Source organism: Armigeres subalbatus, chromosome 3 (assembly GCF_024139115.2).
Source record: "Armigeres subalbatus isolate Guangzhou_Male chromosome 3, GZ_Asu_2, whole genome shotgun sequence".
In the NCBI taxonomy this organism is placed as follows: domain Eukaryota; kingdom Metazoa; phylum Arthropoda; class Insecta; order Diptera; family Culicidae; genus Armigeres; species Armigeres subalbatus.
Window position 1 is genome coordinate 71897896 of NC_085141.1, and position 27784 is coordinate 71925679.

Consider the following 27784-nt stretch of genomic DNA (forward strand, 5'->3'; position numbering starts at 1 on the left):
GTTGCAAGCATCATCAAATATTTGATGTTTCCACAGTACACGATTTGCCATTTCTGCAAATATTTGTTTTGCACAGTGTTGCAATTATTTGATGAACGAATATTTGACAAGTCAGTACACACAAAGCAAATATATTTGTTGAATTTGGCAAAAAAATTTCATTTAGACAAACAGTGTACTGAATGCTTTATTGTTACTTGTTAGTGATGGTCGGAAGAGTATGGAATGAATATAATTTGATTTTACATGACCGACATATTCCACCTTTTAGATGGAGTAAATTATAAAATGCCACTCAATCAACCTAAGGCTGGTTTTGATGCTGACGACATGAATCTCTAAGCTCCATGGCGCTCATCAATTAGGAAAAAGCGGATATAAATTTGGTGAATATGCTGAACACTCTGACTGTATTGAGCTCTGTATAAAGATTCCTAAATACCGAACGCAATGAAATCAGATCATAGTACAAACACGAATTCGGACTTCATAAGCCGAAGCAAAAATATGTTTGAACTTCAGTACCGTCGATGGTGGTGTCCTTGAAAACACGAGGTGAAACAATATTGGATCCCGAAAAGTTCGTCCTTAAGCCGAAGTTCAGACTATTACTTTAGTAAAATTCATTCGATTTATATTGAAGAAATTCAAGAGAATATTTCGTTAAAGTCTAAACCTTAGAAAAATCAAACTGCTGCTGTATAGATTGTTTAAAAAAAAATTAAATTAAAAAGTCTTCGCAGACTTTTTGTATACCCCCCCCCCCTCGCCCCCCTTCGTACACTAACGAAGACTTTTTTAGCCCCCCCCCCCCTTAAGAGTCTACGTGGATATAAACAGTCCTTTAATTTTTGTAACATTATGTACTTGCCTTGCCGTACTAAGAGTCGCCTATTAAAGACGACTCCACAATCAAAGGATATTTTTGGGAAAGTCTCATTTTCGGGCAATTCCTAATTCTTGAACAAATTATCGTTAGCTTGAGTGTATTCACTTGTCATAAATCGATTTTGTAGTATTCCACTACTTTATTGTAGCTTTGACAGATACGTATTTCGATCTCTATAGTAACGCCGTCTTCAGTGTCCCTTACTTGACGTCGAGTTACCGATCCGGAGATAGTGAGTTCGATTCTCGGTCCGGTCTAGGATGAAATTTTTCGACACCCTGGGTAAAGTGCATCCATTGTACTTGCCACACAAGATACATACTCCATGCAATGTCGGGCATAGAAAAGCTATCAATTAATAACTGAGGAAATACTAATAGAATACTAAGTTGAAAGGCAGGCCAAGTTCCAGTTGGAATGTAGAGCCATTGAAGAAGAAACAGGACATGATAAGAAAATAAACACGATTTTGACTTCAAAAACCGTAACTTCTCTACTCCATCTATAGGGGTTTTCGTTTTTCTAAAAAGTATGTAGTTCTCATTGCGTGAGCTTCTTTTATTTCATAAATTCTTTCATTTCACTTCTAATAGTAATTTATAAAAAAAAAAACTAAGTTTATCCTGCCGCAAGCGTGCGGGATAATCCACGCTCTATTTGAAAAGAGCAAATAGAATGAATAGCCTTATCGTACCGTTAGAATAATCCGGATTAAGAACTCTCGAGCCAACTTTTAGAAGCACAGAGAGCACTCATCTCATCCTTTTCGCTTTCCACCGCTTCTTGACTATATACTATGCCGGGGCCACGCACTATAGCTCACTTGGTTTCTCCGACTTCTGCCACTGTGTTTGCTCAAGCACCGCACTAAAAATAGCCCGACGTCATTACTCGGCTCTAGCCGCACGGAATTAGTGGCGGCAACCATCGCCACCCATCATAAACCCTTGGTTTGTTCATATCAACAGAAGCATTCGAGCTTCGATGATGGGCTGTTCTCTGAACGAACATGTGTCAGAATCTCATTTGTGTACTGGACGATGATGCGATGGTGGAACGCCTCTCGTGTCAGAAAACATTTTACAAGCGGTTTCCTTGTGCAGACCAGAAGGGTAGAAACACTTTTAAGGCACCACCCGTCAGCCAGCCACTTGATCAGGAAATGAGCGCGGAAAGTTCTCTGCTCAAGGATAGGATGTTATCGTTAGTGGCCTTCTTCGTGCATTGGTGGGCAGGAACAGTAACCGTCCTGGCAGGATATAAAGTATTACACAGCCACTCTACAAGCGCAATGCAATAGAAGGAAACACGCGATAGAAGCTTGTTTGTAATTATTTTTTATTGCATCACTGCAATAATATATCATAAATTGATACAATTAAGAAAAATATCGTAAAAAAGCGTTAGAGTGTTTATGGAAATTGCCTAATAACTACTCGAGACATTGGAAATTGAGTCAAGTGCGAGGCGCTGAAAACGGCTTACTGTTTTGGTCAAAACACGCATCTGAGTAGTTGCATTTAAGTGGTGAAATATAATAAAACAAATGGCAAATGGATACATCGAAGCTTTTTAGTGAAATAGCACTATCCATGAAATTTTCAATATAACTAAAGCTACAAAGAAAAACTTTGATCCTAATAATAAGTGTTGCCGAATTGAGTGTATGGGTAATAATTTGTCGGTTTTTAGGCGAAAAAAGTGTCAAAATAATAGATAGGATGTAGGAAAAACCAAAATTTCCCACACTTTGATGAATCCTCTAACATTTCAGCGAGGCAAAACGTCCTAGTGGGACTAACCTACAATGTACAATGCGTCTCCACGCTACAAGTACGTCCTACATTCTGATTGTCAGTTTTCGTGATGTTTGTTTGTCCGGCGGGCCGCCCTCCTATGGACGCGTTGCGACTTCTGGTTCAATTGTTGTGGAGAGGGAGGAATCGGTAGAGATGATCTATTCTCTCGGATATCGGTACTGGACTATCCGTAATAACACTTCATCGGTGATAACACTATCAATTTTCGGAATTCAGTAGTTTGAATATACAATTCGATCGGTGAAATAGAATCTTCATCAAACAGACTACAAAACGATTTTGTACGGAATTCCAGTAAACTTTTTCGAACTTTCAGAGCCAATTCGAAAATTACCTGCAGATTGTCTCCAATCCTTTACGGAGAAAATTAGTAACTTTTTTCAACTGTTCAAGGATTTCCAAATTATTTATGTCGATCATGAAATAAGAGAAAAATCATATGGAATATACATATTAAAACAAACATTTTGAGAGTAGTTAAGTGTTGTGATAGGAAAAAAACCTGAGTTAGAACTTACAGATATTTATCAATAGAATTGTTTGAATATCTAGTAGCTTGCACATTCTGTATTAACATTCTTTGCAAAAGAATATATTTTCAACGATTGCCTATTTTGCATTTCCCTGCTATGGTTTTTTTTTAGTTAGGTGTATAGGTATAGAATCGGGGGCAGCAGGGACTATGTCCAAGGGCTTGACGATCCCTCCCCAGGCCATCTGCGAGTTGTGGCGCCTGCCTAGGATGTGGTGGGGTTAGACAGTGGGCCCTGTTAAACCTCTATAAAAAGCTGCATGTATCCGCAAGTAGGCTCCGCCAAAGCGACCGTGTGCCGCTCAAAGCGCACAACCCCAAGTCCTGGTGTTAGGTGGGACGCTAAACAGCCCTGGCACGACGGCCCTCCGACGAGACAGGAGGTTTGCGCAGGCCCAATAAGCCGCCTTTAAAAACAACTATTACGAACGACATAGAAGATAATACGACTCGATACAATCGGCAACGACCTAGGCGACGAATAAAGGATCACGATTGGAAGCTTGGAACATGGAACTGCAAGTCGCTACGCTTCGCAGGTTGCGACAGGATAATCTACGATGAATTACATCCCCGCAACTTCGATGTCGTAGCGCTGCAGGAAATCTGCTGGACAGGACAGAAAGTGTGGAAAAGTGGGCATCGAGCGGCTACCTTCTACCAAAGCTGTGGCACCACCAACGAGCTGGGAACCGGCTTCATAGTGCTGGGAAAGATGCGCCAACGCGTGATTGGGTGGCAGCCAATCAACGCAAGGATGTGCAAGCTGAGGATAATAGGCCGTTTCTTCAACTATAGCATCATCAACGTGCACTGCCCACACGAAGGGAGATCCGACGACGAGAAAGAAGCGTTCTATGCGCAGCTGGAGCAGACATACGATGGATGCCCACTGCGGGACGTCAAAATCGTCATCGGTGACATGAACGCTCAGGTAGGAAGGGAGGAAATGTATAGACCGGACCGGTATCGAACGACAACGGCCAACGATGCATAAACTTTGCAGCCTCCCGCGGAATGGTAGTCCGAAGCACTTTCTTCCCCCGCAAGAATATCCACAAGGCCACATGGAAATCACCTAATCAAGTAACGGAAAACCAAATCGACCACGTTCTAATCGACGGTAAATTCTTCTCTGACATCACGAACGTACAACGTGATCAACACGCGTCGGAGTCGTCCGCCGCGGCTTAACATTGGGCGGCTACAAGACGGTAGACTAGCCCAAGACTACGCGCAGCAGCTGGAAGTGGCACTCCCAATGGAAGAGCAGCTAGGCGCAGCATCTCTTGAAGATGGCTGGAGAGATATCCGCCATTGGAAGCACCGCAACCGCTGCACTAGGCACGGTGGCTCCGGATCAGAGAAACGACTGGTATGACGGCGAATGTGAGCAGTTATTTGAGGAGAAGAATGCAGCATGGGCGAGATTGCTGCAACACCGCACGAGGGCGAACTAGCCACGATACAAACGGGCGCGGAACAGACAAAACTCGATTTTCCGGAGGAAAAAGCGCCAGCAGGAAGATCGAGACCGTGAAGAGACGGAGGAACTGTACCGCGCTAATAACGCACGAAAGTTCTATGAGAAGTTGAACCGTTCACGTAAGGGCCACGTGCCACAGCCCGATATGTGTAAGGACATAAACGGGAACCTTCTTACGAACGAGCGTGAGGTGATCCAAAGGTGGCGGCAGCACTACGAAGAGCACCTGAATGGCGATATGGCAGACAACAGTGGCGGTATGGTAATGAACCTAGGAGCACGCGCGCAGGACATGCGACTTCCGGCTCCGAATCTCCAGGAAATCCAGGAGGAGATCGGCCGGCTGAAAAACAACAAAGCCCCTGGAGTTGACCAACTTCCAGGAGAGCTGTTTAAACACGGTGGTGAAGCACTGGCTAGAGCGCTGCATTGGGTGATTACCAAGGTTTGGGAGGATGAGGTTCTGCCGCAGGAGTGGATGGAAGGTGTCGTGTGTCCCATCTATAAAAAGGGCGATAAGCTGGATTGTAGCAACTACCGCGCAATCACATTGCTGAACGCCGCCTACAAGGTACTCTCCCAAAAATTATGCCGTCGACTAACACCAATTGCAAGAGAGTTCGTGGGACAGTACCAGGCGGGATTTATGGGAGAACGCTCTACCACTGACCAGGTGTTCGCCATACGTCAGGTATTGCAGAAATGCCGCGAATACAACGTGCCCACACATCATCTATTTATCGACTTCAAAGCCGCATATGATACAATCGATCGGGACCAGCTATGGCAGCTAATGCACGAAAACGGATTTCCGGATAAACTGATACGGTTGATCAAGGCGACGATGGATCGGGTGATGTGCGTAGTTCGAGTTTCAGGGGCATTCTCGAGTCCCTTCGAAACCCGTAGAGGGTTACGTCAAGGTGATGGTCTTTCGTGTCTGCTATTCAACATCGCTTTGGAGGGAGTAATACGAAGGGCAGGGATTGACACGAGTGGTACGATTTTCACGAAGTCCGTCCAGTTATTTGGTTTCGCCGACGACATTGATATCATGGCACGTAACTTTGAGAGGATGGAGGAAGCCTACATCAGACTGAAAAGCGAAGCTAAACGGATTGGACTAGTCATCAACACGTCGAAGACGAAGTACATGATAGGAAGAGGCTCAAGAGAGGTCAATGTGAGCCACCCACCACGAGTTTCTATCGGTGGTAACGAAATCGAGGTGGTTGAAGAATTCGTGTACTTGGGCTCACTGGTGACCACCGATAACGATACCAGCAGAGAAATTCGGAGACGCATAGTGGCTGGAAATCGTACGTACTTTGGACTCCGCAAGACGCTCCGATCGAATAGAGTTCGCCGCCGTACCAAACTGACAATCTACAAAACGCTTATAAGACCGGTAGTTCTCTACGGACACGAGACCTGGACGATGCTCGTGGAGGACCAACGCGCACTGGGAGTTTTCGAAAGGAAAGTGTTGCGTACCATCTATGGTGGGTTGCAGATGGCGGACGTGGAGGAGGCGAATGAACCACGAGTTGCATCAGCTGTTGGGAGAACCATGCCAGAATGTCGGACAGTAATCCGGTGAAAATGGTTCTCGACAACAATCCGACGGGAACAAGAAGGCGAGGTGCACAGCGGGCAAGGTGGATCAATCAGGTGGAGGACGACTTGCGGACCCTCCGCAGACTGCGTGGTTGGCGAAGCGCAGCCATGAACCGAGCTGAATGGAGAAGTCTTTTATGTGCAGCACAGGCCACTCCGGCCTTAGTCTGATGATAAATAAAAAATAGGTATAGAATCACTAAACATGGTCTGAAATACATGAACATGTGTCTGATTTTAAATTTAAGCATCATATGTGCTGATACGCTCACATGTGCTGATACTAAAATTGCAAAAAATGAATTGAGAACAATTTTACTATTCATCTGCTAATCAAATAAAATGTATATTATTACCCGAGATATCGATTATTTTACATTTAGAATATACTAACTATACGGCACTTGTGACAAATCTTCACAAATTAACATTACCAAATGACCTGTGAAAGTTTCTATTTCTGAATACCGAACGTTCTGTTTAAAGTTGGTTAATATACTGTATAATATTTCAAGTGTTTATATTATAATATGCTCCATACATTACCAAAAACTAAATACGCACAGGGCATCGTTGCTGCTATTGCCGCGGATATTGTGGGAGTCCCAGGTATCCGGTTCAAGCTTTAGTTGGCAGTGGTGGCTCTTCTCGACCTTCTATTCACTGAGTAGTTAGTGCGAACAAGGGCGTTCTTGTGATGTTTTGCTGCACCTGTTGTGAAAATCTGGTACATCCCAAGACCCCTGTACTTTCTGAAGACACCTTTCTTGCTTTAGAAGTGAATCCTTTTTTTTAGTACTAGCCTTCACAACAAAAAGGGCACCATTACGGAGCATAAGATTTGATCAAATTATTCGCATAATACTTGACCAACACCCCCAGCTGGGTGAGGGGTAGAGGATGACACACACACACACGCATATGATTGAGATTTCTACAATTCAAAATGCCATCAGGTAGCAATACTGTTTAAACTGTTGCATTAGGTAAACGAGAAAAGCAAAAACATGAAATTCGTTACAGTTACAAAACAAAACCAGTCTTTGCTTAAGTAGGGCATATTTCCCTCCTTACCCTTCTTCTTCTTCTTATTGGCATTACATCCCCACACTGGGACAGAGCCGCCTCGCAGCTTAGTGTTCATTAAGCACTTCCACAGTTATTAACTGCAAGGCTATCACGATGATACTTTTATGCCCAGGGAAGTCGAGACAATTTCCAATCCGAAAATTGCCTAGACCGGCACCGGGAACCGAACCCAGCCACCCTCAGCATGGTCTTGCTTTGTAGCCGCGCGTCTTACCGCGTCCTTACCCTTACATTTGTCATATCCCGTTTCGTGGAATACATGTACAACTCAAAATCTGCAAATTTTCAGAAACGAGGTTTTAAATGTTTGACTCGAAAAAAGAAATTTCAATATTTTACTGATTACATCCAGCTTTTTAACACTGTTGGAATTCATTAGTAGGGTTAACTCATTGTCTCATTGATGCTAAAGGATGCTAAAACCAAACCGTGTTAAAAAACCAAGGTGTATTTCGAATTTCACGAGTCTTTCACGAGGTAAAAATAGATTTGAGTTGCGTGGTTCAGCAAAAAAAACTTCGAAAAATCGATAAATTCATGGATATAAACTATTCGAAAAATTGACAAATTTTGAAATATTCATATGTTTTGATAGTGAATTTCGACCTGGGTCTTTATCAGATGAAACTTTATACCACTTCCCGTGCTTTGCAAAAGTCAAAAACTTTTTTTTGTTTGTGTCAGTACTGCACGAAACCGTCGATATGCTCTCATCTGCTACTAACTCCCGGTGTAGCTGAAATCAGTCGTTTTAGGTGTAAAAGTCAATAGATATATATATATATATATATAGTCAATAGTCATGAATAGATCAGAAGATGCTGCTATCGTCAGTTTCATGCAATACCATCACATGATGTTTTATGAATGTTTAATTAATTTTAGATAACAGCTTATTTCGAAGGCATTACGCTATGAGCTTCTGAATTGCTTCATATTTGGTTTTATCACCAACATCGGTTTGACATTTGTAGTACCGGTACTTTGGCTGCCAGGTCGAAGTAACCTAGATTTTAGTCACGCGAACAGGGATGACATTAGCAATCTTATACTTTTGAACAGGCATTGCAATTTATCCCATCACTCGATCTTCTCAGCAAAGATACTGATGATATGCTGAAATATCGATCTTAGTTATCTATCTGCTCATTAAGGTCACTCCTGACGGAATCCAAGTTCCAAAGTGCTCGCGTTTTCGGGGGCACACCACTCGATTCAGAGGCGGCGCACAAATGTCATTTTTGTTGATTTAGCATTGCTGCGTCGCAGCATGCGTGAAATAATAAAAATGACAGTTGTGCGTTGCTTCTGTATCGAGTGGTGTGCCCCCGAAAACGCGAGCACTTTTTAACTTGGATTGCGTCAGGAGTGACCTTAAACAAAGTGCAATCAGTTCAATCAAAGTTAATTGCCTATTTCCGGGGATTAAACCACCCGACTTGGACGTTAAATTACAATGTTATGAAAACTCATATGTGAATATGTACGTTATGTGGGAGATATTGATTTGGAAAATGTTTTGGAGGTAACCACTTTCCCTTCGATGGGACTCGAACCCATGACTACTGAATGAGCTCGAGATTCCCAAATTGGACGCATAGTCAAATCACTCGCAATCCATTTCTCAAGCCAATACTTCCACATGTGTATAGTACACGTCCACATTAGAGGAGCGTGAGTATTTAGAATGTCTGGCAGGCTATACACTCTTATTATTTTCGGTAGAGATCAATTATACATATTTTGAGCAAAATCGAAGAACATTTTTTGTCGACTCTCTTCTTTTTTCATGGAATCTCTGAGGTACAATGTGCCCTCCTTATCCTAGAGGTAAGATGCGCGGCTATAAAACAAGACCATACTGAGGGTGGCAGGGTTCGATTCCCGGTGCCGGTCTAGGCAATTTTTGGTTTGGAAATTGTCTCGACTTCCCTTCATCTTATTAGCCTCATGATATACGAATGCAAAAATGGTCTAGGAAACCTCGCGGTTCATACCCGAGCAGGAGAGATTGGCTCAATAATACCTAATTATGTTATTGATACCATACTCTGTTATGAACTAGCCCTGCATAAGAGGTAAAATACAAGGAATAGGAATAATACCAAAAATATGCACAATACTTAAGCCATAACATACTCTGTTATTAAATTGAATTTCAATACCAAAAGCATAACCAATTATTATTCGTTTAGTATTGAAATACCTAAGCATGTTATCCCTCAGGTATTCTGCATATACGTTTTTGGTACTATTTTTTGGTATTTTACCTCGCCTTGCAGTTCATACCAATTTCTGTTATCGAGGTATTCGCTCCTGCCCGGGTAACTGTGGAAGTGCTGAATGAACTTCTTCTTCTTCTTCTTCTTCTTCTTCTTATTGGCATTACATCCCCACACTGGGACAGAGCCGCCTCGCAGCTTAGTGTTTATTAAGCACTTCCACAGTTGTTAACTGTGAGGTTTCTAAGCCAGGTTACCATTTTTGCATTCGTATATCATGAGGCTAACACGATGATACTTTTATGCCCAGGGAAGTCGAGGCAATTTCCAATCCGAAAATTTCTTAGACCGGCACCGGGAATCGAACCCAGCCACCCTCAGCATGGTCTTGCTTTGTAGCCGCGCGTCTTATTATTATTATTTATTCAGATTAAGGCCGAAGTGGCCTGTGCGGTATATAAGAGTCTTCTCCATTCGGCTCGGTCCATGGCTACACGTCGCCAACCACGCAGTCTACGGAGGGTCCGCAAGTCATCTTCCACCTGATCGATCCACCTTGCCCGCTGCGCACCTCGCCTTCTTGTGCCCGTCGGATCGTTGTCGAGAACCATTTTCACCGGGTTACTGTCCGACATTCTGGCTACGTGCCCGGCCCATCGCAGTCGTCCGATTTTCGCGGTGTGAACGATGGATGGTTCTCCCAACAGCTGATGCAATTCGTGGTTCATTCGCCTCCTCCACGTACCGTCCGCCATCTGCGCCCCACCATAGATGGTACGCAGCACTTTCCTTTCGAAAACTCCAAGTGCGCGTTGGTCCTCCACGAGCATCGTCCAGGTCTCGTGTCCGTAGAGGACTACCGGTCTAATTAGCGTTTTGTAGATTGTCAGTTTGGTACGGCGGCGAACTCTATTCGATCGGAGCGTCTTGCGGAGTCCAAAGTACGTACGATTTCCAGCCACTATGCGTCTCCGAATTTCTCTGCTGGTGTCATTTTCGGCAGTCACCAGTGAGCCCAAGTACACAAATTCTTCTACCACCTCGATTTCGTCACCACCAATGCAAACTCGCGGTGGGTGGCTCACATTGTCTTCTCTTGAACCTCTGCCTATCATGTACTTCGTCTTCGACGTGTTGATGACTAGTCCGATCCGCTTAGCTTCCCTCTTCAGTCTGATGTAGGCTTCCTCCATCTTCTCAAAGTTACGTGCCATAATATCTATGTCGTCGGCGAAACCAAATAGCTGGACGGACTTATTGAAAATTGTACCACTCGTGTTAATCCCTGCTCTTCGTATTATCCTACCAAAGCGATGTTGAATAGCAAACACGAAAGACCATCACCTTGCCGTAACCCTCTGCGGGTTTCGAAGGGACTCGAGAATGCCCCTGAAACTCGAACTACGCACATCACCCGATCCATCGTCGCTTTGATCAACCGTGTCAGTTTATCCGGAAATCCGTGTTCGTGCATTAGCTGCTATAGCTGGTCCCGATCGATTGTATCATATGCGGCTTTGAAGTTGATCAATAGATGATGTGTGGGCACGTTGTATTCGCGGCATTTCTGCAGTACTTGGCGAATGCCGAACACCTGGTCCGTGATGGAGCGTTCGTGGTACTGCCCCACGAACTCCCTTGCAATTGGTGCTAGTCGACGGCATAAAATTTGGGAGAGTACCTTGTAGGCGGCGTTCAGCAATGTGATTGCGCGGTAGTTGCTACAATCCAGCTTATCGCCCTTTTTGTAGATGGGACACACGACACCTTCCATCCACTCCTGCGGCAAAACTTCCTCCTCCCAAATCTTGGTAATGACCCAGTGCAGCGCTCTAGCCAGTGCCTCACCACCGTGTTTAAATAGCTCTCCTGGTAGTTGGTCAACCCCAGGGGCTTTGTTGTTCTTCAGCCGGCCAATCTCCTCCTGGATTTCCTGGAGATCCGGAGCCGGTAGAATTATGTCCTGCGCGCGTTCTCCCAGGTCCATCATCATACCGCCATCTTCATCTTACCTCACGGCTAAGGAGGGCCCACAGGATGAACACTGTATGCTTATAAGCAGCAAGGCGGAAATGTCCCAATGTAATGCCCATAAGAAGAGTAAGAAGAAGAAGGTACAATGTGTACAAAAAGACCAAGCGTAAATGTAACATTGCCTGCAGCGACCCAGACCCAGACCTAAGCGATTTCATCGCCGCGACGGCGACAACTAGTCGCCGCGATTCTATCGTTGGGTCGCTACAGGCAATGTTTCATTTCCCGGATAAAAATTTACAGTACCTTGTAAGGTTTAACCTATTGAAGTACAATAGATTGTATGACAAACGATACAAACTATTGTATACTTAATGTAGAATTTCCATGATTGTAAAAATCTTTATTGTACTTACTTAAAAAGCACGATAAATTTAAATGTTATCAATACATTCTATTATATTTTTATTGTGCCCTAGTGTTTTGTTTTACGCATCAAAATAAATACTAAACCAATAATATTTTTCTACTTCATTAATGAGAGAATCCTATTTCAAAATTAGAAATATAATAATTTTAGAATATTTCTTTGATTTATTGTAATGATAAAATAACAATTGGAAACAATGAAAAAACAATAGTTTATTACAAAACATTTTGGATGTTATGATTATTATTTTTTTATTATTTACAAGTCTTGAAATGTTCTGATTATAAATTGTTCATAGAACAATCAACATTTAAAAAAAAATAAAATTTTGCATTCAATTTTACTCGGAGAAAGGCTGGATTCATTTGAGCGTGTACAGTTTGTTGACGATTAGAAAATAACGAAAAAAAGAAATCAAACAGGAATGGAGTGTGGAGCAGGTGTTTTTCATTGTAAGGTTCTGGTAAACAGAGACGTAATTTAACATCGTCTCTGCCGGTAACGAGTAAGCGGGGAATAATTGGCCGCAGTGCCGTGTAATAATGGTGAGTATTAGGTGGTGTCATCATAATACCAGATAATTTTGTTGTTAATCCTTTCGTACTTTCCCGGGGGATCATTGATTTTCTCCACCGAAGCAATACGGAACATTTGAGTTAACACTCATCCTAATTCCATTTCAGAACTGTGAAACCAATGTCTAAAACCTGCTGCTCGCCGCTTCCATTGATTGAATGTCCTACGACGGCCGTCGTTGACTGTTTCCGAGAGTGAATGTAGGTAACTTTTCCCTTCCCGCTTGGCGTATTTCATCACATGTTCTCCTCATTTACAACTTTCACAGGATACCTACGGATATCTTAGATCTCTGCGGTACAGATACGGTTACCTGCGACCTAACTGAAACAAAAATGTAGAGTGGATAGGTGCCACCAGCAGGGACTAATACATAGTTCCTAGTTAGTTCCTGCCACCAGTGTCCCAATCCAGCCCAAATTAACATCCCAGCTAATAACAGCAGAGCAGTTATAACGTGCTCATCGAGTACAGTGATTGTTCGCTAATTGGGGCACGACCTCACCCCAACTAGCGAATGTCGTGCGCTAATCGGGGTGGTTTGACAAGCGTCAATGTTGTTTACTTTTTGCATTGAACAAAAGAAAATTTTACGCGCCAGAAAATATCGATCCCGCCAAACACGGAAACAAAACGTCAACGCGTTTTTGACATCACATTCTGACGTTTAGCTGCTTTTTAATTGGGTTTCGCCCCAATTAGCGAACCCCCAACTAAAAAGCGCCCCAACTATAAAAACCCCAATTAGCGAACGTTCACTGTATTACATATGATCAACAATATTTTTTAACAAATCTTATTTAAAGTGAATGAAAAAAAAAAATGTCACTAGAAAAATCAAAACTAAAATTAAATTCGATTAAAGTTGTTATAGTTAATATAATGAAATTAAATTGGAATTAAGTTGAAATCAAATTGAAATTTAAATAATTTAGAAGTGAATAAAAGTTATTAAAATGAAAACTAAGAATTGAGGAGATTATATTTAAAATGAATTTAATAATTACTTAAAACTAGAATTGAATTTAAAGTATATATGGTTTGTTTTATAATTTATTTTATTAATCCGCATGGAAAATCCGCATTTCTTGTGAGTTGCAGAAAAGAATAAAATCTTGATAAAATATTATTACATTTTTTGATATCAAAATTACAAATTGTAACGATGTTTTGTAAAGAGATTTTTTTTTGCATCTCACAAGAAATGTGATGTTTTCTCATATAAAAATAAATTGTAAAACAAATTGTATTATATTTCTATTGTAACACTGGAGTGAAATTTAGTTTTAATTGTACTTTAATGGTAAAACAATAAAATAAAGTTAGGAAAAACATTTAAAACACATTGTTTTCTATTGTTTCGTCCATAGAAATCATCCCATTGAAGAACCGTAAAATCAATTGTTTTGCTCTGAATTTTGTATGGAAAATTTTCGATTTTTTTATTGTAAAGATACATAACAACCCCCATTTTTAATTGTAAAAGTCCCATTTACCATTCATTTTATCGTGCAAAACCATTCATTCTTATGCACTTTTATTGTAAAATTTCCATCACATTCAATGGTAATTATTATATACGCAATGGTGTTGTAACAGAAAAAGTAATTGTTTTTTAATAATATTTTTTATCCGGGTTACACTTCCATACCAACGGCGACAGAATCGCAGTCGCCAAGCGATAGAATCGCGTCGCGTTTGTCGCATCGCGTGTGTTTGGGGAACCTTTATAAGTAAAATCAACCTATAGGTAGGGGAATGTCTCCGGTTGTGGGCCACCCTGAATATTTTTTGACAATTGATAGATATGACAAATCTGAGCATTGTCAAACTTGTAGTTAGATAGTATACATAATCAGAGCCAATATCGAAGTGTTCACACGCGCATGTTTTCTTGTCGCAACCAAACAAAAAAAATCGTTAAAATTTGGATTTTTTCAAGTCATTTTTCAAGTGTAACAAATCGAAGCAAATAATTAGAAAATGGTAAGTGTTACACTTTATCATTTAGTACATTAGGTGTACTTTATGATGTGATATCAAATTCCAGTGAAATGTTTGTGTCGTACCATTATTCCCGGTAGTGGGGCACTAAATTTACCTTAATGGTATCCCGGATAAAAAATATCATTGAAAAATTATCATCAATAAATTTTATTACTACAGCACCATTTAGTACATAATAATTACCATTGAATGTAATGGAAATTTTACAATAAAAGTGCATAAAAATTAATGGTTTTGCACGATAAATTGAATGGTAAATGGGACTTTTACAATAAAAAATAGAGGTTGTTATGTATCTTTACAATAAAAAAATCGAAAATTTTCCATACAAAATTCAAAGCAAAACAATTGATTTTACGGTTTTTCAATTGGATGATTTCTATAGACGAAACAATAGAAAACAATGTGTTTTAAATGTTTTTCCTCACTTTTTTATTGTTTTACTATACAAGTACTATCCAGTTTTCTGCGAGCGGTAATGGCCGCCAACTTGCCTGCGAGTTAGTCTCTGATTTGACGTTTGTGGATGTCAACTGCACCCACCGTTCCGAACATTCTGACCAATGTGGCATATAAGAAGGTGCTGATGAAGTGAACTCAAGCCTTCTAATATACCACATTGATCAAAATGCTCGGAACGGTGGGTGCAGTTGACCTCCACAAACGTCAAACCAGAGACTAACCCGCAGGCAAGCTGGCGGCCATTACAGCTCGCGGCAAACTGGATAGGATTTAGAATGAATTACACTCCAGTACTACAATAGAAATACAATAAAATTTAATGTTCTACAATAAATATTTTTAACAGAGAAAAATCACATTTTTTGTGAGATGCAAAAAAATACTTCCATCTTTACCAAACATCATTACAATTTGTAATTGGAAACAATCACTACATTTCTTAAAAAATAAACTAAACTAGTAAAACTATTTTTTTTTTACCATTTACCTTAAATATTCGAAGGTTTCATTTCAAAACAAATTAAAATTAACTTATTCTAAATAAATAGAAACTCTTGCATTGGTTCTTCCTGGAGTACACGATTGGCATTTTTCATTCGTAGTGACAAACCCTTTTCGCCCTCCTCGTCACGACGCTTGGTGGCTCTGAACCTCAATAGAATATAACAAAAAACAAACAAATTTTGTTCAGGATTTTCCTATTTGTTCCTAATGAAGAAAACTTACCAGCTAACCTGTCATAAGACGAGTTTATACAATCCCATTGAATTCCACCACTTAATTGTATCTTGATAGATACGTATTTCGACCTCAACAGTAAGGCCGTCTTCAGTGTCTCGTACTTGACTCGACTTCGAGTCGAGTCGAGTCAAGTACGAGACACTGAAGACGGCCTTACTGTTGAGGTCGAAATACGTATCTGTCAAGATACAATTAAGTGGTGGAATTCAATGGGATTGTATAAACTCGTCTTATGACAGGTGAAAACATTCCACTAAAAAGCTCAAAATAATTTTCTTTTACAAACTTGTTTCATGTTTTGGTGCGGAAGAAAACATGTCAAATCTCCAGCATACACACTAGGGTGGCTCAAATTAGTATGGGAAAAGTTTTTTTCAATTTTTTCGATGGGCCGCCCTCTTATTCGGTTCTATTTGATGCCCTGATGCTCTAGACAAAATTTCAGCAAAATCGGTCAACGTTTGGGCAGTGCTAAACTCGTTGGAAGTTTATATGAAAAAATGTATGCAGAAACATCGAAAAACAGTAAATTGCAGCTGGACTACACAATTTACGATGAAGAACTATGATACTCATTCAGATCTTGGAGAATTTAATACAGAATGTTATGCTGAAAACCGCGAGAAGATTAGAGTTTGCCCGGCTAAGTTATTAGCATTTCTCTCAAGTGGGGTTTGAGCAAATTTCGTTTCTTTTACCTTTGAAAAGAAATAAATTCACCCCTACAACACTCCAGTAAAATGCTAATATCTTTGCGTAATAAACTCTAATCTTCTCGCGGTTTTCAGCATAACATTCTGTATTAAATTCTACAAGAACTGAATGAGTATCATGATTCTTGGTCGTAAATTGTGCCTTCCAAATGCAAATCACTGTTTTTGGATGTTTCTGCATACATTTTTCCATATAAACTTCCAACGAGTTTAGCACCGCCCAAACGTTGACCGATTTGGCTGAAATTTTGTCCAGAGCATCAGGGCATCAAATAGAACCGAATAAGAGGGCGGCCCATCAGAAAATTTGAAAAAGTGTTTTTTGAGCCACCCTAATACACACTCAACGGAAACTACGAAATACTCAAATAATGAAATTAAAAATATTAAGTTGATTAAAAAATCGATAATATAAAATAATAATAAACATCTCGATAAGCATAAATTGTTGTTAACAGAACATGAAAAATAATGAAAAAACCCAGATTAATCCACCTAGCGGTGATGGTGCCTTTCTCGACCTTCGTAAAATGTGTGTGCTTGAAAATAGATGAGCTAGTAGCTAGGAGTAAAAAAGACAAATTTCTTTGTCCGTTCTATGAAAATCAGATTATTTATGGCAAAGATATTGTAGATCCAGTTGAAACCCGAAAATCATATTTTGTCCCATTCCCGGATGTCGCCACTACATCGCGAGTGGTACCCGACTATGGCACAGTTGCGCACTACTCATGATGCAGTTTCAACATCCGGAAATGGGAGAAAATGCGATTGTCGCGAGACCTCGGTTCGGTTTTCAACTTGATCTACAAAATGCTAATAAGAATTTCAACATTTTGTTTTCTTTCCAAACTTTTGACGTACATACCCTGTTTTATTTTACCAAGTTATATATTTTAAGGATATCACTTTTGGATGTAAATTGAACCGAAGCTCCGACTACACAAAAGAAAACGAGAATGTCATTCCCATCAAGCGAGCGGAGGGCAATATTTGTTATGATATAAATCTCATGACCGTCTTTCTGCCAAACTCCCGTATGAAGAGGGAGGAAGTGTATTAGTGTGGAAGCATCCGATAGTTCGTTTTCGGAAAGAAATTATAGCCTTTCGGTACAACTTTGTTGCACAAGAAAGGCAAAAAGTATTTTGGCCATAATTTCTAAGGTAATAGTCCAATCTGGCCAACTTTCAATAGAAAATAATAGAACAGGATTCCGCGTCTAATGCAATTTGTTGTGAGTAAATCGGTTGAGGGTAAGTCCATTAAAAGTCAGCTAGACTTTTTAATCGCTTTTATAGCACATAGTATATTTTGGCCATAATTTCTGTGCCCATGGTCCAAATTTTTAATAGAAAACAATACGACAGGATTCCGCGTCGAATGAAACTTGTTGGAATTATAGATAGTGGAATATATAGATGAGTGAAGATAAATCCTCTGTCTCCAAACGAACTGTCAAACGTGTCTCCAAACGAGCATGACGTCACGATTTCAATGGAAACTTTAAGGGCTGTGACGTCATATGCGCGAGTGCACGAGCAGAAAAATCGACTCAGCCATGCTTTCGCTCATCTATATAGTCTACTATCTATAGTTGGAATTAAATCGGTTGAGAATAAGTTCCAAAAAAGTGAGCTAAACTTTTCGCACTTTTGGTGCGCACACACACACACACACAGAGACATCATCGCAGTTCGTCGAGCTTATACGTATATAACACTATGAGTCTCCAGGCTTTCTGTAAAAGTTTGGTTTTGGAGCGAACATACAGCCTTTTCGTATGAAAAGGCAAAAATGGTGTTTCGGTCATAACTTCCGATCCCATAGTCCGATCTAGCCAATTTTCAATAGAAAACAATGGGACAAGAATCTGCGTCGAATGAAATTTTTGCGAGCGACCTGAGAAGCACACATATTGCACATCAATCACAGTAACTTATATATGACCGGATTCAGTCACAATATGGTTACTGCAACCAGATTTGTTGAACTTGTGTTGCTTGGGGAATAGATGAAGTCTAAGTGCTAAAAAGTGAGCTAGACTTTTTCGAACTCTTTTTCACAATAAATAGTAATTTGACCATAACATCTAAGCCCATAGTCCGATCTGGCCAATTTTCAATAAGAAAATATGAGACATTCTGCGTCGAATGCAATTTAATGCGAGCAAATCGGTTGAGGAAAAGTGCCTGAAAAATGAGTGAGTTTTTTTAGCGATTTTTCCATAAAAAAAATGGTATAATTTTCGATCCCATAGTCCGATATGGCCAATTTTCAATAGGAAACAACAGGACAGGATTCTACGTCGAATGCAACTTGTTGTGAGTAAATCGGTTAAGGATATGTGCCCGAAAAATGAGTGACATTTTTTACGCGATTTTTACGTATGAATTTGTATTTTGGCCATAACTTTCGATCCCATAGTTCGATCTGGCCAATTTCAAATAGGAAACAATGGGACAGGATTCTACGTCGAATGCAATTTGTTGCGAGCAAATCGGTTGAGGATAAGTGCCCGAAAAATGAGTGACATTTTTTACGCGATTTTTTCGTATGAATTTGTATTTTGGCCATAACTTCTGATCCCATAGTTCGATCTGGCCAATTTCAAATAGAAAACAATGGGACAGGATTCTGCGTCGAATGCAACTTGTTGTGAGCAAATCGGTTGAAGATAAGTGCCCGAAAAATGAGTGACATTTTTTACGTGATTTTTTCGTATGAATTTGTATTTTGGCCATAACTTCTGATCCCATAGTCCGATCTGGCCAATTTTCAATAGGAAACAATGGGACAGGATTCTGCGTCGAATGCAACTTGTTGCGAGCAAATCAGTTGAGGATAAGTGCCCGAAAAATGAGTGACATTTTTTACGCGATTTTTTCGTATGAATTTGTATTTTGGCCATAACTTTTGATCCCATAGTCCGATCTGGCCAATTTTCAATAGGAAACAATGGGACAGGATTCTGCGTCGAATGCAACTTGTTGCGAGCAAATCGGTTGAGGGTAAGTGCCCGAAAAATGAGTGACATTTTTTACGTGATTTTTTCGTATGAATTTGTATTTTGGCCATAACTTCTGATCCCATAGTCCGATCTGGCCAATTTTCAAAAGGAAACAATGGGACAGGATTCTGCGTCGAATGCAACTTGTTGCGAGCAAATCGGTTGAGGGTAAGTGCCCGAAAAATGAGTGACATTTTTTGAGTAGTTTTGCGCACACACACACACACACATACACACACACACACACACACACACACACACACACACACAGACATCACCTCAATTCGTCGAACTGAGTTGATTGGTATATAACACTATGGGTCTCCGGGCCTTCTATAAAAAGTTTGTTTTTGGAGCGATCATATAGCCTTTACCGTATACTTAGTATACGAGAAAGGCAAAAAAACATTTTTGTTCAAACAATAGAGTCAATTGAAAAGAGGCCTGAATAAGAGAAACTCGGATAGGTATGTGCCGCCAATTGAACCGTCAAAAAACAGCAGCCAATCGAGCAGGAGACCTGTCAAGCAGCTAAAATGTTGGCTCAAATACTGAAAACGGCTGAATTCGATTTTATGCCATTTTTGAATAAACAAATTTTACATAAGTTTGCAATAATATATGCAAATTATTTATAGATTATGAAATGAAATTGCAATGTGTATTGGATTCTATTGTTTAGATTCTATTGTTGGATTTTATTGTTTTGAGTCGAGTCAAGTACGAGACACTGAAGACGGCCTTACTGTTGAGGTCGAAATACGTATCTGTCAAGATACAATTAAGTGGTGGAATTCAATGGGATTGTACAAACTCGTCTTATGACAAGTGAAGACATTCTACTAAAAAGCTCAAAATAATTTTCTTAACAACACAGTTACTTCGGAGAAAAGTAACTTGCCCACAACCGGAGACACTCCCTTATCTTTATAACGGGTCATTTATGCATCTTTAATTTATTGATATGCTAGGAAAATACCTATTCTTGGCAGTCTAAGACATTCGCCAAATTGAATGATAAAAATAATGAATAATTACACTAAAACACAGGTATAGTTCAACTGGTATACATTCGTATGCTCTTCCTTTGATGATTGGTGTTCACTTAATATAATATCTTTTACCACAAACTTAGTAAATTTAATATAAAGTAACAGGTCAACGTTTCTTCTATTGGCATAGCAATTTTTATTATCAGCAATGATTTTGCTCCCTTCAGCAACTATACATGGAAGTAGAAAACTAGTAATGTATTGGTGCCAGATGCTGGTTGTTTATATCCTCTAGTAGTAAAATTCATTCATAATAATCGGCCGCACGCTCATCTCGCTTCACTCAATTTTGGAAGAAATTTTATTAATTATTAAAACTGGCTTAAAACAAAACATGAATCTTAGCCTTTGCATCAATTCACGTGGAAGATAGGCAAAAACATTTAAACACATTGTAAAACAAATTTTACCCCTTATGCGGCCAACAAAAAAACAGACGTGAATGGCAGATAGAGTACCCGTGTACCCAGATATTGACAATTTCATAACTTTTACCATTTTTAACCTATTTGAATAATGTTGGTCATTTTGGAGAAGGGAACTTACATACTTTTCGTCCGCTGCCAAGATTTACATCTTTTGTCTTTTGTAATGCCTTAGAGTCTTCACGCGTAAGCAAAAGTCTATCAACCAGTTTCAAATATACAACATGCTCTTTATGGTCCTTAGATTTCAAGGTCCTTACATGATACGTTTGTTTCATCAAAATAATCATAGGGGTTGTGTACAACGACGTAAACCATGTAAAACCAAATCTATACACATAAAATTGAGCTGGAGCCACCTCATTCGTACACTACGTTTCACAGTTGAATAATTGATAATACCCTAAAAGTAGGCAATTATTTATGGTTGAAATGCGCTATGTAGGAACGGCGGGAATGGTTATGATTTTTTTGATGAGCTTGGAAAGTATTAAAGTTGTAAAAGGAAAACGGTTCTGTCAGCCACATAAGGCTTAAAATACTACGATGTGGCTATCACTTTTGATATAATTCATGGTCTGAGTAAAAATCTGAATAGAAGCATTTGTATTCTAACACTTTTTTAAAATAAATGCCAACGCCGGATATTTTGTTCGTAGTTTTGCTAAAATGAAATCACATGGAATTGTGCGTGGTATTTTTTTAGCGTGTGTTTGATATGCTCACAAACACATTCTCTCGCTCTATTCCGAAGTGCGCTGCTGCCAAAGAAAACGAACAGCCCCAATTTTATTTAGTGAAACATAGAGCAAATATTGAATAAATTTGCTATTTGTGGTGATAATCAAGTGGTAATAAAGTGTAAAAACTAGTTTACGTACCTAATTTGTCGTATCATACACGATAAAGAGAAGAAACAGGCGATCCAAAAAAGTAAGTAACAGTTTGCTTTTCGTCTGCTGCTTTCTTGGGCGATGCAATAATGGCAAGGATTTCGTAGGTGCAAATTTGTTTCGGTGATTAATTCGTCAAATCTTGCTACTTTTACACAAACAACATATTCAAATGAACCCTCGCTTTTGCATTAAAAATAGAATGGAGCCGTTGATTAAGGAAATCTAAGATGCCAAATTCGTCAGTCACTCTAATAGGGTAACCGTACCCTTAGTGGAGGTAGCACCAATAGTGGAGGTAGTGGGGTTTTAACGAAATTGATCATATTTATACACTTTACGATGGTTTCAGTTGATGCGTCGTGCTTTAAATATCATGTTAAATGCAACTTATCCTCATATTTTGCTTGGAAAACTATTGAAAACAATGATTTTTCTTAACAAAATTGACTCCCTTGCACCTATAGTGGTGCAACTGTGCCAATAGTGGCGAGTCTCATAAGAAACCAATGGATAGCACCACTATGGGAACCAAAATTAATTTTTACCTCCACTAAAGGAACAGTGTACCCATAGTGGTGCAAGCAATATTTGATAATTGTTGATGTTAAATAACATCTATCTCATTTTTGTTAGCAAATTTATTAGTTTTTCTATTGACTAAGATATAAAAGCTGTAAATTTCCCATAATTATCAATTTTTAAAAAATATTTTCTTTCGTGGATCTACTAATACCTCCACTATTGGTACCGTTACCCTATTCAATCAGGTTAACGTGTTTCTTTGTATTATCCGAAATAGAGATTTACTTGAAAAACATTCATGAATATCCTGAACCATAACCGCACGCATCCATTTATCACTATTGTACCGCCGAACAAACAGTAACGAGTTTTCTTTTTTGCTAATTTGCCACGTCATTATTTCGGTCCTTCCAGTCGATTTGCATTTTCCACGTTTCATTCCTCATAAAACGTTCAATGTAATCATCCACCTCCATCGTCATCCCTCTCAATGGGCAATGCCTTATTCAGTTGTTTTCGGTTAGTAGGTAGGTACCACGGGACGTTCTTGCTTCAATCAGCGAATTGGGATTTAATCTTAGGATACAATCTACAATCCCACGTCGAATGTTTGCTCATGACTGGCCATCTGACCTTTTATGACTGAATTGTGTGTATCCGGCAGACTAAACTCGCACTATATAACTGTGTAGGAATGTTTGGACAGAGGGATGCTGCTGCGAGACAACTCGCCAACCTTAGCAAAAAGCTAAATTCTTTTTTAGCATGGAGTGAGGTGTTGGATTGGTTGGAATATTCGAAGGAAATAGGGCTAGATAAGTTAGGATACAGATGGAATTGTGCTTTCTTAATTCAACAGGAGCCAGATTGTCTCGAAAAAAAAGCTCAGTCATGTGCCGACTATCCGTCAAAAATCTCTGATAGTATTATGTAGGGCTGTTCTGTTCCATTATATATGTTACTTTTTTTGCTGAATTTATTGTAAATTCTTAATGGAATATAATTCGATAAATAAACAGATATAACACATGAAACACTTAGCAATAACATTCATCGTCACGAGATCACGTTGTTACTCAATTTTCCTTGATTCATGACTTGTGAGGGAAGTTGGAATATTTTTTTTTTTTTTGTTGCAAAAGAAGTTCAATTTCAATATACATAGTTAAGTTTGCCATCACAAGAATTTTTTATGAGACATTGCAAAAAAAGATTCGGCTGCCGGTGGGAACTTAACTTGAGATTTTGAATCACAAACGTATTGATGCGGGTTTGCTTTTGCAACGACAATAGACGCTCGTTTGCCACCGGGCTTTTGACCAACTAAGGTGTCCGATACTGCTGGGCATCGTTGTTTCTCTTTTTCTTTATTTATAAACTACCAGGCCCGACGAGCTTCGTTTTGCCTAAAATTGATTTATTCTCTGATTACTTACTTACTTACTTATGGATCCTGTACACCTCCGGTGGTGCAAAGGGCCGACTTGAAAGATCTCCATCCTGAGCGTTGCCCGGCTATCGCTTTAACCTGTTGCCAGGTTTGATTTCGGTCGACTTCTTTTATTTCTTTATTGAGGGCGCCATGAGCCTCTGGGTCTGCTTCTGCTGCTATGTCCCGCTGGGTTCCAGTCTAATGCTTGTTTACAGATTTCGTTTCCGCCCCTACGTAGAGTGTGGCCGACCCAGCCCCACTTCCGATCCCGAATTTCTGTTGCTATCGGCCTCTGGTGACAACGACGATGGAGCTCGTTGTTTGAGATCCAGTTGTGAGGCCACCAGGTTCGAATTATATACCGCAGGCATCTGTTAATGAACATCTGCAGCCGTTGAGTGTTCTCCACTGATACACACCATGTTTCGTTAGCGTATAACAGCACAGATTTCACGTTAGAGTTGAAAATTCGTATTTTAGTGCGTTAACTTATCTGCCTGTTTTTCCAGATATTTCTTAAACTAGCAAAGGCAGCCCTTGCTTTCTTGATCCGTGCGCCTATGTCGATCTTGGTATCGCCGTCTGACGCCATTTGGCTACCAAGATATTGGAAGCTTTCAACATTCTCCACTGGTTGCCCGGCTACTGTGAAACTGGAAGGAGTCACCGTGTTTACATCCAACGATTCGGTTTTGTTGACGTTGATGACTAAACCTGCCGAAGAGGAGCGCTCGGCAAGGTCGTTGAGCTTACTCTGCATATCAGAGCGCCGTTGCGCGAGGAGTGCAACATCATCCGCCAATTCGAAGTCATTTAGGTGCTCCATGGTTATAGGCTGCCATAACAGCCCGCGGTTTGGTTCACGGTCAATCGCATCTACCAGAATCTCGTCGATTACGATGAGGAACAGTAACGGTGATAGAATACATCCTTGCCTCACACCAGCTACGACCCGGATAGGGTTGGACAGGACCCCATTGTGCAGCACTCTACACGAAAAGGCCTCGTACTGTGCTTCGATGAGGCCGATGATTTTCTCAGGAACCCCCTTGCGTCTCAGGGCGCCCCACATATTCTCGTGATTGAGACGGTCGAAAGCTTTTTCGTAGTCAATGAATACCAAGTAAAGGGACTCTTGGAATTCGTTGCCCTGCTCCAAAATGATGCGGAGCGTGACAATATGGTCCACACAGGATCTTCCGGAACGGAATCCGGCTTGCTGCCGCCGGAGAGTCGCATCGATCTTCTCCTGAATCCGGGCTAGGATAATTTTGCACAGAACTTTGAGAACGGTACACAGCAACATAATGCCTCGCCAGTTATCGCATACAGTCAGGTCACCCTTTTTGGGCACCTTCACTAAGATACCTTGCATCCAGTCGACCGGAAAAGTTGCGGTGTCCCAGATATTATGAAATAAACGATGCAGTAGTTGAGCGGATGTCATGGGGTCAGCTTTGAGCATCTCGGCTGATATGCGGTCGACCCCTGGGGCTTTATTCGATTTCATGCTTTGGATGGCTGTTTGAATCTCTAGCAGTGATGGAGCTTCGGTATTGACGCGTGTTATACGTCGGATCCTAGGCAGATCATGCCGAGTGATTAGCTCTCGAGTTATGAAGAAATTGGTGATTCATTTGTACTTTCCAAAAGTGGGAGGGGTCTGGAACCATCTTAAGAACCTTCCCCGGCCCCAAAAACCTCTGCATACAAATTTTTCGCCAATCGGTTCAGTAGTTTCCGAGTCCATAAGAGTCAGACAGACAGAAATTCATTTTTTTGTATATAGATATATAGATTGTGAGGGAAGTATTGTAACTAAATGTACGCGTTTCCGCAGCTGAGACGTTTAATTCAACAACTGCACTGGCTACCAACAAAAACCATAATGGTGGAAATAGTAGGATTTCAAGCTCTCGTATATACATGTTACCCCTCAAACATTGACTAAATCCCCAGGACAATAGACACGTGAGTTAATGAATCAAATTAGTTCATTAAACGACTTCATACTAAGGTGGCTCAGAAAACACTTTTTCATAATTATCGATGGGCCGCCCTCTTATTTGGTGCTATTTGATGCCCTGATGCAAAATTTCAGCCAAATCGGTCAACGTTTGGGCGGTGTGCAGAAACATCAAAATACAGTGATTTGCAATTGGACAGCACAAACTCATTCATTTTTTGTAGATTTAAATACAGAATGTTATGTTGAAAACCGCGATAACATTAGCGTTTCTTAGGCAAAGATATTAGCATTTTACTGAAGTGCTGTAGGGGTGAAGAAGAGGTGTTTATGAAGGGTTATGTAGCGTTCATATGCTCAAACGTGTTGATTGTTGTTGATTCATCGACTCCGCTCAAAAAAAAATGCTTCGGTTGCTGCTTTGTCTGTGTGAAGTTGATCGAGCAATTCGTTGAGCTAGCTGAGTCGATTAGAAAATTACACTATGGGACTCCTATCCTTGTATCAAAAGTTCAGAGTAGTTCAATGGCCTACAGTATACGAAAAAGACAAAAAGACACAAAGCACAGAGCAGTGTTCTTCTCCCACTTCCTCTAACAAAACATGAACCGAAACCTCTAGGATGATCTGCTTGAGATCCTCTGTCCTAAATGAACGATGGCGATGCACGTTTCAACACGCGCTGATAAGCCAATATGAATATTTTCTTGACTCCTTGGAAATTAGCATCATAGAATATTCAAAATTGCTCGTTATATAATACCACTCCCAGAATTATCTGTTCCAGAGCAGTGGCAACCACATGTAATGGAAGTGGTCCGTATTATGTCGCCAACCGTTGACAAATTTTAATGACTCCGTGAAAATGGTAAACATTGACGCACTTCCGATTCTGGGGCCTCTCGTTCATATAGTTGAAAGAAAATGCATAAATGAAAGCTTCGACGTCACAGTTATCAGCAGTAGAATCACAAAATGAATACTAGGCTCGAGGCGACAATGACCCAACTGGGAAATGTTTCTTGGGCATTACATGGGTCTGCATTTTGTCGTATCCTTCTCACTGCGTTTATAGCAAATGCCTTTTCGATGGGCAGTCAAAGTGTAAACGACATAATCGACTTCCGCCCATCAACCATTGACCGAGACGGAACATAATAGACGAAAATAACAATCTTAGACAATCGTGGTGGGTGAACCAAAGTGCGTTGTACGCTATTTAGCCCTTCTAATTAATTTATGATTATGATTTAATGGACCGGATCCAAATTGGATCGGGCGGAAAAGGCTACAGGGCACGCGATCGGCAAATGGCAGTGCTAACCACGTTCTTTTTATGTATTTTGATTCTAGCTTTATGTGACTAGGGGGAAATGCAAACACAGCGAACTTTCCGAATAAATTTACGTAACGTGGAAGGTAATCAGCTCATGAACGTTTACAATAATAAACAAATTGATTCAATATGCTTGTAAACAAATGCGAAAATAGAATCCATAGTTGATACAGTCCCAACCATTCCCACACTACTGGATTTTTATAATTCCATAATGGGGATGTTTCCAAAAACTTGAAAAATCATGTGGAAATTCATTTATTTTTGATCCATGATAGAAATTATTAACGTTAACCACGTACAAATTAAACATATAGTGGGAGAAGAGATTCGGTTTGGGCACCCTTACATTTCTGGGCCAATGGAATAACTTTACTACTAGAAGAAAGGAGTTTGGTTGATCGACGAACGATTTAAAACGATTTTCAAAATTTGAAATTTTTAGGTTATTTAATTTTGTGGTTCGGCTGTGCACTGATAAAAAGTAAATCGTAGAACGAATTACACATATCTACTTAAGTTTACCATATATGATAATGGTACACTCAACATCAATATTTTTATTAGTTACAACAAGATTGTCCACG

General features: G+C 40.1%; 1 protein-coding gene and 1 long non-coding RNA gene across 3 annotated transcripts in view; both read left to right on the top strand.

Moving 5' to 3' along the window:
- LOC134219998 (Kv channel-interacting protein 1-like) overlaps window positions 1–27784 on the top strand; it is a 98741-nt gene that overhangs the window by 7662 nt on the left and 63295 nt on the right. Inside the window, exon 1 of one of the 2 annotated variants that reach the window (XM_062698920.1) lies at window positions 21867–21978. The exons of the other annotated variant lie outside the window; for it this stretch is intronic. The gene's annotated coding sequence lies outside the window, so the exon portion shown is untranslated. Of the gene's footprint in view, window positions 1–21866; window positions 21979–27784 lie in introns of those variants that run through there. 2 annotated transcript variants of the gene reach the window in all.
- On the top strand, window positions 12460–13478 carry LOC134222913 (uncharacterized). Its single transcript, XR_009982444.1, has 3 exons — window positions 12460–12604; window positions 12743–12835; window positions 12904–13478. It is a non-coding gene; the product is annotated as an uncharacterized LOC134222913 (long non-coding RNA).